Source organism: Aotus nancymaae, unplaced genomic scaffold, assembly GCF_030222135.1.
Source record: "Aotus nancymaae isolate 86718 unplaced genomic scaffold, 86718_ANA_hifiasm-v0.15.2.pri h1tg000051l, whole genome shotgun sequence".
In the NCBI taxonomy this organism is placed as follows: Eukaryota; Metazoa; Chordata; class Mammalia; order Primates; family Aotidae; genus Aotus; species Aotus nancymaae.
The window spans coordinates 13171995-13182019 of NW_026988465.1; positions in this window are offsets into that span (position 1 = coordinate 13171995).

Here is a 10025-nt window from a genome sequence, read left to right on the forward strand (position 1 = left end):
TTTACTTTTTGCTAAGTCTAAAGAGCAGGTACGCAAGTCAGTTTTCTTTGGAAAGGCAAGCAGTGACCCTGGAGTAGAGAAGGGCCACGGGGTGCTGCTGTGTCAGGGTGAATGAATGGCCTGATTGTCCACAGTGACCGATGGCGTGAGAAGGGTCCAAGCAGAACCGTCACACTCTGGGATTGTACAGGCCTACTGTTGGTCATTTAAGAATACATTGAGAGATCCAGCAGCGTTCACTCCAGCGCAATACTTCTCCCTACTAAATCCTTAAGATTTTTTAAAAATTATTTGAGACAGGGTCTCACTCTTGTCATCCAGACAGGATCACAGCTCACCACAGCCTCAACCTCCCAGGCTCAAGTGATCCTCTCACCTCAGCCTCCCAAGTAGCTGGGACTACAGGCACCTTGCCACCATGCCCAGCTAATTGTTGTATTTTTTGTAGAGACAGGATTTCACCATGTTGCCCAGAATGGTCTCAAACTCCTGGGCTCAGGCATCCGCCCACTGCAACCTCCCAGTGTGTTAGGATTACAGGTGTGAGCCACTGCGCCCAGCCCATTAAGAGTAACTCTTGGACCTTTATAAATACAAGGGCTGCACTTTGGAGACAGAAGGGCCAAGAGGCTGTTCAATGTGGAGCAAGACGTGGGGCATGGCTGCATGCTCCCTACCTTGCCCTCTATGAGGTGTGAGACTCTCCAGCTGGTCCTGTGGAAGGCGTGTTTTACGCTTATCTTCAACTGTTCGTTTTTAAGAGACTACTGCAAAATAAGGGATAGAGGTGAAGGAAAGGACATCTTAAAGAGAGCTGGTTTTTTTTTATTGTACTTTAGGTTTTGGGGTACATGTGCAGATCATGCAGAATTGTTGCATAGGTACACACATGGCAATGTGGTTTGCTGCCTCCATCCCCCTGTCACCTACATCTGACATTTCTCCCCATGTTATCCCTCCCCAACTTTCCCACCCTCCCCTAGCCGCCGCCTGCAACAGACCCTAGTGTGCGATGCTCCCCTCCCTGTGTCCACGTGTTCTCATTGTTCAACACCTGCCTGTGAGTGAGAACATGCGGTGTTTGATTTTCTATTCTTGTGTCAATTTGCTGAGAATGATGGTTTCCAGGTTCATCCATGTCCCTACGAAGGACACGAACTCATCGTTTTTGATGGCTGCATAGTATTCCATGGTGTACATGTGCCACATTTTCCTTGTCCAGTCTATCGTTGATGGGCATTTGGGTTGGTTCCAGGTCTTTACTATTGTAAACAGTGCCGCTATGAACATATGTGTGCATGTGTCTTTATAACAGAATGATTTATAATCCTTTGGGTATATACCCAGTAATGGGATTGCTGGGTCAAATGGAATTTCTATTTCTAGGTCCCTGAGTAAGCGCCACACTGTCCTCCACAATGGGTGAACTAATTTACACTCCCACCAACAGTGTAAGAGTGTTCCTATTTCTCCACATCCTCTCCAGCATCTGTTGTCTCCAGATTTTTTAATGATCACCATTCTAACTGGTGTGAGGTGGTACTTCAATGTGGTTTTGATTTTCATTTCTGTAATAATCAGTGAAGATAAGCATTTTTTTCATGTTTGTTGGCCTCATATATATCTTCTTTTGTAAAGTGTCTGTTCATATCTGTTGTCCACTTTTGGATGGGTTTGTTTTTTTCTTGTAAATCTGTTTTAGTTCTTTGTAGATTGCAAAAATTTTTTCCCATTCTGTTGGTTGCCGGTTCACTCTAATGATTGTTTCTTTTGCTGTACAGCAGCTCTGGAGTTTGATTAGACCCCATTTGTCTATTTTGGCTTTTGTTGCCAATGCTTTTGGTGTTTTAGTCATGAAGTCCTTGCCTATGCCTGTGTCCTGAATGGTACTGCCTAGGTTTTCTTCTAGAGTTTTTATGGTGTTAGGTCTTATGTTTAAGTCTTTAATCCATCTGGAGTTAATTTTAGTGTAAGGTGTCAGGAAGGGGTCCAGTTTCTGCTTTCTGCACATGGCTAGCCAGTTTTCCCAACACCATTTATTAAACAGGGAATCCTTTCCCCATTGCTTGTTTTTGTCAGGTTTGTCAAAGATCAGATGGTTGTAGATGTGTGATGTTGCCTCTGAGGCCTCTGTTCTGTTCCATTGGTCTATATCTCTGTTTTGGTACCAGTACCATGCTGTTTTGATTACTGTAGCTTTGTAGTATAGTTTGAAATCAGGTAGCGTGATGCCCTCTGGCTTTGTTCTTTTTGCTTAGGATTGTCTTGGCTATGCAAGCTCTCCTTTGGTTCCATATGAAGTTTAAGGTGGTATTTTCCAGTTCTGTGAAGAAGGTCATTGGTAGCTTGATGGGGATAGTGTTGAATCTGTAAATTACTTTGGGCAGTATGGCCATTTTCATGATACTGATTCTTTGTAACCATGAGCATGGAACATTTCTCCATCTGTTTGTGTCCTCTCTTATTTCCTTGAGCAGTGGTTTGTAGTTCTCCTTGAAGAGGTCCTTTACATCCTTTGTTAGTTGTATTCCTAGGTATTTTATTCTCTTTGTAGCAACTGTGAATGGGAGTTTGCTCATGATTTGGCTCAAAGGAAACTGTTAAAAATGGACCAGCAGTGGTAAGGGAACTTCTTTCAGAATGGAGTGGTCAGGGAGGATGACACCCGTCTGTCCACTGTGGCACCCCTAGGCCTGTGTCCCTTGCAGGGACATGTGCTGATTTACCCATCTTCTGTAAAGATTTTGTGGACTGCCTCTTTGTTTCCACAAACCAAAGTCAAGTTCTTAACAATCCAATTTTTAGGGAAATGGAGACCGAGTAGTTAAAAGTCAAAAACCAGGATCATTTTGAATAAGAGGCTTCATTTTGAGACTGAGTCTTGCTCTGTCGCCCAGACAGGAGTGCAGCAGTATGATTATGGCTCACTGCAGCCTTGACCTCCTGGCCCCATGCCATCTTCCTACCCCAGTCCCCCAGGTAGCTGGGACCATAGGCATGTGCCACCACACCCGGCTAATTTTATGCTTTGCAGAGATGAGGTCTCACTGTGTTGCCCAGGCTGGTCTTGAACTCCTGGGCTTTAGCAGGCCTCCCAAAGTGCTCGGATTATGAGCATGAGCCACTACGCCCAGCCTCCTCGTTGAATTTCTCATGAGCTTGAATTACAGTAAATAGAAATAATAGTAAATTTTCCACTTTCAGACCCCTAACCAGTTAAGAGCAAATCTGTAAAGAGCGTATAGGTTATGCCCTACGAGCCCATGAAGCTATCATCACCACATTTAAAGACAAATAAACAGACCTCTTGTGAACAGCAGTGTTTCAGCTAGGAGACATAAGCATGAACTGAAGAAGCTAAGACATCAGGTGTGGATGTGTGCCTTTTATCCTAGAACCTCATCTCAAGCACACTCTTCAGCCCCCAAAAAATTAGCAGCGAAGGCAATGCCTCACGTTACACCTCCCCACCTCCGACATACCCAGAGAGAGCAGGGGCAAATAAAGAGAAATTAACCTTTTTCCTGGCCTCCTCTTAGAGGACCCAACAGAAGGCAAAGACGCACCTGCAATTGGCACTGTTATTTTATTAGTACGAGTATACTGAAACAATAAACTTGTACTGGTATACAGACAATTTATTTAAAACAATTTTGTTCAAATTTTGAATCAAACATTGTTTTATTATAATAATGAAATAATTTCTACCTAGAAAACCTGCAAGCACCATCAAAGAAAGGGACCATAAAATTCAATAAACAGACTCGAGTGTATCCTACAAATAGACACACCACGATTAGAAAATAGAATATGAATTCTTCCATTTTTTAATATTTGTTTTAAAAAAGCTAGTGCAAGTACAATATTTTACACTGGAATTACAGAGAGTATGCACGCATATGGAAAAAAGTTCTCCTGTCACAATAAAAGCTCTTAACTATTATGTATGCACTTAAAATTTTCTTTTCAATAAGGTGCAAAACATTCCTTCCCTAGTTCTCCTCTGTACTGGCCATGTCAGTCTGGTAGTGCCCTCAACCCAAGTTCTGGTGTCTGTGTTCCCTTGGCCTGTGGGAGGCATACGATTGGAAGTTTGGTGGTAATGAGCCGTTATTGAAACATCCAGTGGTACGAGTCTCAGAGATGGCTCTCGGGCCAGGACTCGACTGGCTGGAAATGAAGACTTTCTAATCTGAAGGTCACCACAAATACTGACAGGGACTATCTTGAAACCCCCTTGCGGCTGACACTAATTTGGATTGCGAGTTGAGCAGTCAGGCTGGGGAGAGGAAGCAACCCCGCCAGAAATGGGCAGTCTTCACAGAACCGAGTGCACAGGTATCACGTTCAAATGCACTGACTCCAGGATTTACCCCACTCCTGGACCAGGTAACTGAAAGAGTAGGTAGTTCCTGTAAGAACAGAGAAAAAACCTATGCACCGAGATTCTTGGTAACTGCTCTGAAGACAACAGCTCGAGCTAGTGTCACCTAATACTTGGTATTCTGGAGGACAGTATGTTATCTTGGTAAGGATGACTGTAAACAACGCTTCCAACGAAGGCCTTCAGATTGGCCACAGAAAAGGGGACAGGCTCACTGGCCATCCAGACAGCAAACGAACTAAAGGGAAAGAAAACGTGGGCGAAGCCTCCAGTATCTGCAGTGGAAGACTTGAGTCCTTTCAGATAAGAAAAGTTATGGAAATTCTTAGAGATTGTTATTGTATAGATACTACCTATTGGCCAAATGCACTTAATTTTAATACAGTTGAACCATCTGTATGCAAGTCACGGGGACGTGAAAAACTGAAGTTGTGTTCCCTCCCGCCATTACACAGGAGAAAGTTAGCTACCAGAACAATTGCCTTCCAGGAGAAGGGAGGGGACGAGATTCTGAATTTAAGAATTGAAAGTGGGGGTGCTTAATATCCCCACAGCTGTCCAGTTTCCGCTGTCCGGCTTGATGTGTGGACAGGAATACTATTCTGAGAAGTTGCTCCGCATTTATTTTGGCCTCTTTATATTAAATAAAAAAACTAAAAAGTAAAATGAGGCATTTGTTTTGACCCCCCCTATTTAAATGAGGTGTGGGGGGAAAGAAGGTGAAGTTATTTTTTTGTCCCCATAATGAGTCCTGTTTGTTTGATTGATTGGTAGCCTGGATTCCTTGTTACAAACACTTCGTGTTCAAGATTATATTCTTTGGGTTTATAGGAACAAGAAGTGCTGAAAATGTCAAATATCTCTGAAGAAAAAGAAGTTGCCATGGCTTAAGAGTTTAGACTAAGACGGGAGCTCAGAGAAGTACTTCCAGCATAGGAATGAACAGTATTCTCAAATAGCAGAATGCGAGTTCCCCTCCCTCCGCCGAGGGCCCTGTGTAACAAAACAGTAAGCATAGGTCTAGTTTAAGAGCCTTTGACATAGTAATTCTTCCTGGCCGTAACCATACAAATCTGATCATTTAGACATGACAAATTTCTATGTACAAAAAAACATGTAACTTTCAACCCTTCTCTGCTTTTTCATTTTTTTTTTTTTACAAACAAAGTATGAAACTCATTGTTTCAACAGATCCATATCTTTCAAACACTGAATGAATCATTTCGACATTCATTTTTCTTTTGTGCAATTTTTTAAAACATTACCTGTACTCCTCAAAGTGAGTGCTTCAAAATTTTGTTTTCTTCAGCTTCTCAAATTAGGTGTACATTAAAAAAAAAAAAAAATTCCCACAAGGTATAGTGCTACAAGAAAAGATCCTATCAGTAAGGTAACATATTTGAAGCGAGGTCATCTATGTAAAAGAAATCTCAGCTCCAGAGTAGAGGTGTGCAAGTTGTTTGGAGTTTCCCTATGCCAGAAATACAACACTGTCCGTGGAAAAGAGAGGAAACCAGCCTAACACGATAGCAGATGCGTGTGCTTTAGAAAAAAGTATATTCTCCGTGTATTTATTACTTGATGTGTTCTTAAATTCTCTATTTCAGAAATTCTGGGTTAAAAACAAATGTGGAAGCAAAGGCCTCCACTCCACTTACAAAAAAAAAAAAATGTAATTCTCTTTCATATCACCACCGAAGGAACTGAATTGGGCCACGGAGTCTGCCGGCCCTGTTTTCACCTGGTGCAAATTGAAGTGCAAAGAGTTTCAGAAGACAACAGACCAGTCTGTTGAGCTGCTTATGGCTCCTGAAACAGTAGCCATGACAACCAGCACAGCTCAAGAAGCCTGGCTTTCAGTCCGAGAGCTCTGCTTCCTCACCCATATCTGAAATAGCATGACATTAGTGTCTTCAAAAGCACTGGAGATTTTTCTATGAAAGAAATCGGTTTCCTTAGTAGTCACAGATGTTAAAGGGTATTGTCAATCATTTCCTTAAGAAACAAAATCCAGAGCTACAACAACAAAAATAAATTTTGGCAACATATTTCAGTAAAGATCAAACTATGTGCAAAGAGTGGATTTTATGATTACTAGGAGCTACTGTTCATCTTGAACATGCAGCATTATATTGCAATCTATGCGGTATCTAAGGAGTAATCCACAAGATGCAGGAAATCCAAACATTCCTTGAAATTGTACAACCCTACTCCAGAGCAGTCAAAGTGCTGCTTCTGGACACATCAGTGTACCACACACACACCAGCCCCGTCCCTGAGTAAGAGGTGTGAAAGGTTCCGCAGAGTCCCTTTAGGGGAGAAGGAGGGATGCTGCCACTTCCTGGTGGGGTGGGGTAAACCCAACACACTCACCTAACAGAAAACATAGAGGCTCACAATTCTGAGTTAGTTAGAAATGGGATCAACAACAAAAATCAAATCATCCCAAACTAAACTGGGTGAGTTAGGGAAAACGAAAAATTGACCAACATAGAAAATTATCCTGAAAGTCCAAATGAAAATGCAATTTGGATTTCCACTTTAAAAGATCTGAGGTAAGTGGCATCCATCTCTGTATCCCTCCCTCCCCCCTCTGCCCCAATGTGGCCCAGACAAACTGAAATAATTCTTAAGTTAAACATTCTAAGGAACAGTCATTTTATATATTGAGAAATCCCTAGAAAGAGAGGTTCTTGTTTGTTGGTTTCTTATTAATATTATTTTTTCTTTTCGCCCTGACTAATTTCTTGGTGATTGTGTTCCACTGTAAACGCAAAAGGCCTGCTGTTACTAGTTTAAAAATGGAAAACAGGAAAGAAAGAATAAAAGACGGCTGTCGGTAAATATTGCAAAGTGGACATAGTACAGAGGCACATGGCTGATCCTTGTAAGCTGAACGGCACCGAAGAATTTCTACCCCTGTCATCGTTAATGTTTGCTACACAGAAGCGGTGACAGAGGCTGCTCTGGGAGCCTCGGGGCCCGCCAGCGTCTGCAAACAGGAGGCTCCTGCCCTCTGTGCATTCTTCCTATCTGAAGACAAAGCTACCACAGGGAGTGGTGACCGTGGTTGGCAGGCGGTCCCCTCCACAGCCACTGGCCAGCACGCTCAGCACACACACACACAACAGGCCATACTTCCTGTCCAGGCTCAGAGGCAGGGCTCCAAGTCTCAAGGACACAGACTCCGAGGAGGGGGCCTACCCGCTCGCAGAAAAGACCGTGGAAAGTGGGTTGACTCCAGGCTACCTGGCTCCAGAGTGCGTCTTAGAAACGAATCTGCCTCCTTCCTCTCCACACTCCACATTCACTATTCCGTGTGGTGACAGGGGACACTGCGGCTCCTCCCCCAGGTCTCCTTGGCTGGCTTTTTCTGCAACGCGGCGGCAGACGCACGGGGCTCCTGAAGGCTGCCCGCCCCAGCATTCGGCATCTGCAGCAAGGGAAAGGTGGGAGGCGCTCTCCCTGCTGGCTCCTTCCCTCCAGCCCTGCTCTGGCCAGAATGGGGAAGATCAACCAAACAAGGAAGAAGTGGAAAGGAATGAGCTTTATAGAGCACACTGGTCAGACTCTATTGGCACAGAAAGTATTGCACATGCTAAAAAAGCAAGAGAATGAAATGGGACAAGTGCTTAGAAAGAACCAATTATTTTTATAATTCCTATACCTGAAATAGAACCACAAAAATGATGATGATGTTCCTATTGCTCCAAACCACGTGTGTTTTCGCATCTTAGTGTTGGTTTAGTGGATCCAGTCAGTTCCATACTCCAAGTAAGCCAAAAGGTGGTGTGTGTTTCTCTGAGTCCACATGAGTTGTCAATAGTGATACTAATGAGAACAAAGTCTGTGTGGCAGCCTGTATTCCTCTTACCATCAAAGGTTAAAAAACAAACAACAAAAAAAAAACCTAATAATTGCAAGTGCCCTGAGCAGAATATATGGAAGATTAAGCAAGTTCTCTGAACAGAAACGTTTAAAAAATACAGCACTAACTAAGCAGTCTGACCGCAAGAATGAACCCACCCACCTCTCTGCAAGCATGCTGAGAGGGTAATGAAGTTCCAGGCAAGTCAAGGAACTATTCTAGTTATTCTAAACCTATTCAGATGTTTTTGGTACACCCCAGAAAATGGTTTATAAAAATCATTAGTCCTGCTGAGCGCTAAATGTAAATGAATACTAGATAGCCAAAATGTGGGCTGATGTCAGATTTTTGTTTTTTAATTTTGAAATGAAGGAAGTACTATTTTCAAGGGGGTAAAAGAAAAATCAGGCGTGGATTTGTTCAGGTTCGCTGCAGCCATCCAAGTAAGAATATTTAAAAATTTCTCCCTACTTATAAAACGTTTTTTTAAAGCACTTTAAAAGATGCACTCAAAACCCACAAATGATATTTCAGATCTCTGGGAATGAAAGGTTTAAACTATGAAATACCCTTTCTGGGTTTGTACCAAACATTAAATCTTCATTTGATTTTGAATAGAAAAAAAAAGTCATTCTGAAAATAACACTAATAACAAAGTAATTGTTTTAAAAAAAAATCTTGCTCACATATATAAATGCTTTTATGGAAAACTCAATGAATCTGAAGAAAATTCTCAGAGTTTCTAAGAGCCCACTAAGACCTGGCTTTTTGTGACAGATGTGGTAAAAAGACCAAAATGAATTTTCAAAGGAACATAACCTTATAAAATGGCCTAGAGTTTAGGCAGGTTAGAAAGAAATTTTGCTACATTTATTTATGCTCGTTCAGTCCCCCAAACCTTTCCCACAATGTTATTGGATAAAAACTGCAGGAATATCACACAAATTACAAACTCAAGATGTGCAAATCGCAAGGTTCTTTAAAAGTTCATCTTAAAAAGAAAAACACTGGACAAAAATGAGTATTCTCTTCTCCATCCCTTCCTCAGTTTCTCTGCCCACTCTGCATATGCCTGTAACTGCTTCTCAGTCATCAAAGTGAAAAGTGCCTCCCGTCAGGTAGTACTTGGTGGTCATTTATTGTCACATACTAGTTCATAATTCACATTCATCCCTTTAAACCACATTGAAACTTTCAATATCTTGCTCTTCAGCAATTCTGCAGAGCTGAAATGTAGTTACAGTGTTGAAAAAAAAGAAAGCAACTTAGTTTTTTTTTTTCCTCTTCCCAAAGAGTTTAAAATGAGATACAGTACTTGTTGAATGAGAGACCAAGATGCTTGGTAATAAAGTGTGAACAGTATTTTTAAATGCTTAAAGATAGTAATATATGCTCATCTTCAAAATCTAATTCCTCATGTCACACTGGAATCTGAAAAAAAAAAAAGTGGCACCCGAGTTGTCCATAGTCATGAACTATAAACAGTACTAGAGTTAAAAGACAAAGATTTTGCAAACTCATCGTGAAGAGCTTCCGTTGCTCTCACGGAAGGGCAGTTTGCATCTACCTCTTGGGAGTGAAGTCAATGCAGTAACCTGATTGGTTTTCCTAACACTGCACAGAAACCAGCGTGGGTGTTCACTCTCTCCCCGCCCCCACGCCCAAACCCCCTTACCCCACGTGGAGCCATGACAGCAGGGGCTTCCCTGTTCACCACGACACCCTGGTGACATCACTGCACTAGTAAAGCAGAAATGAAATCCCGCCTGTGGC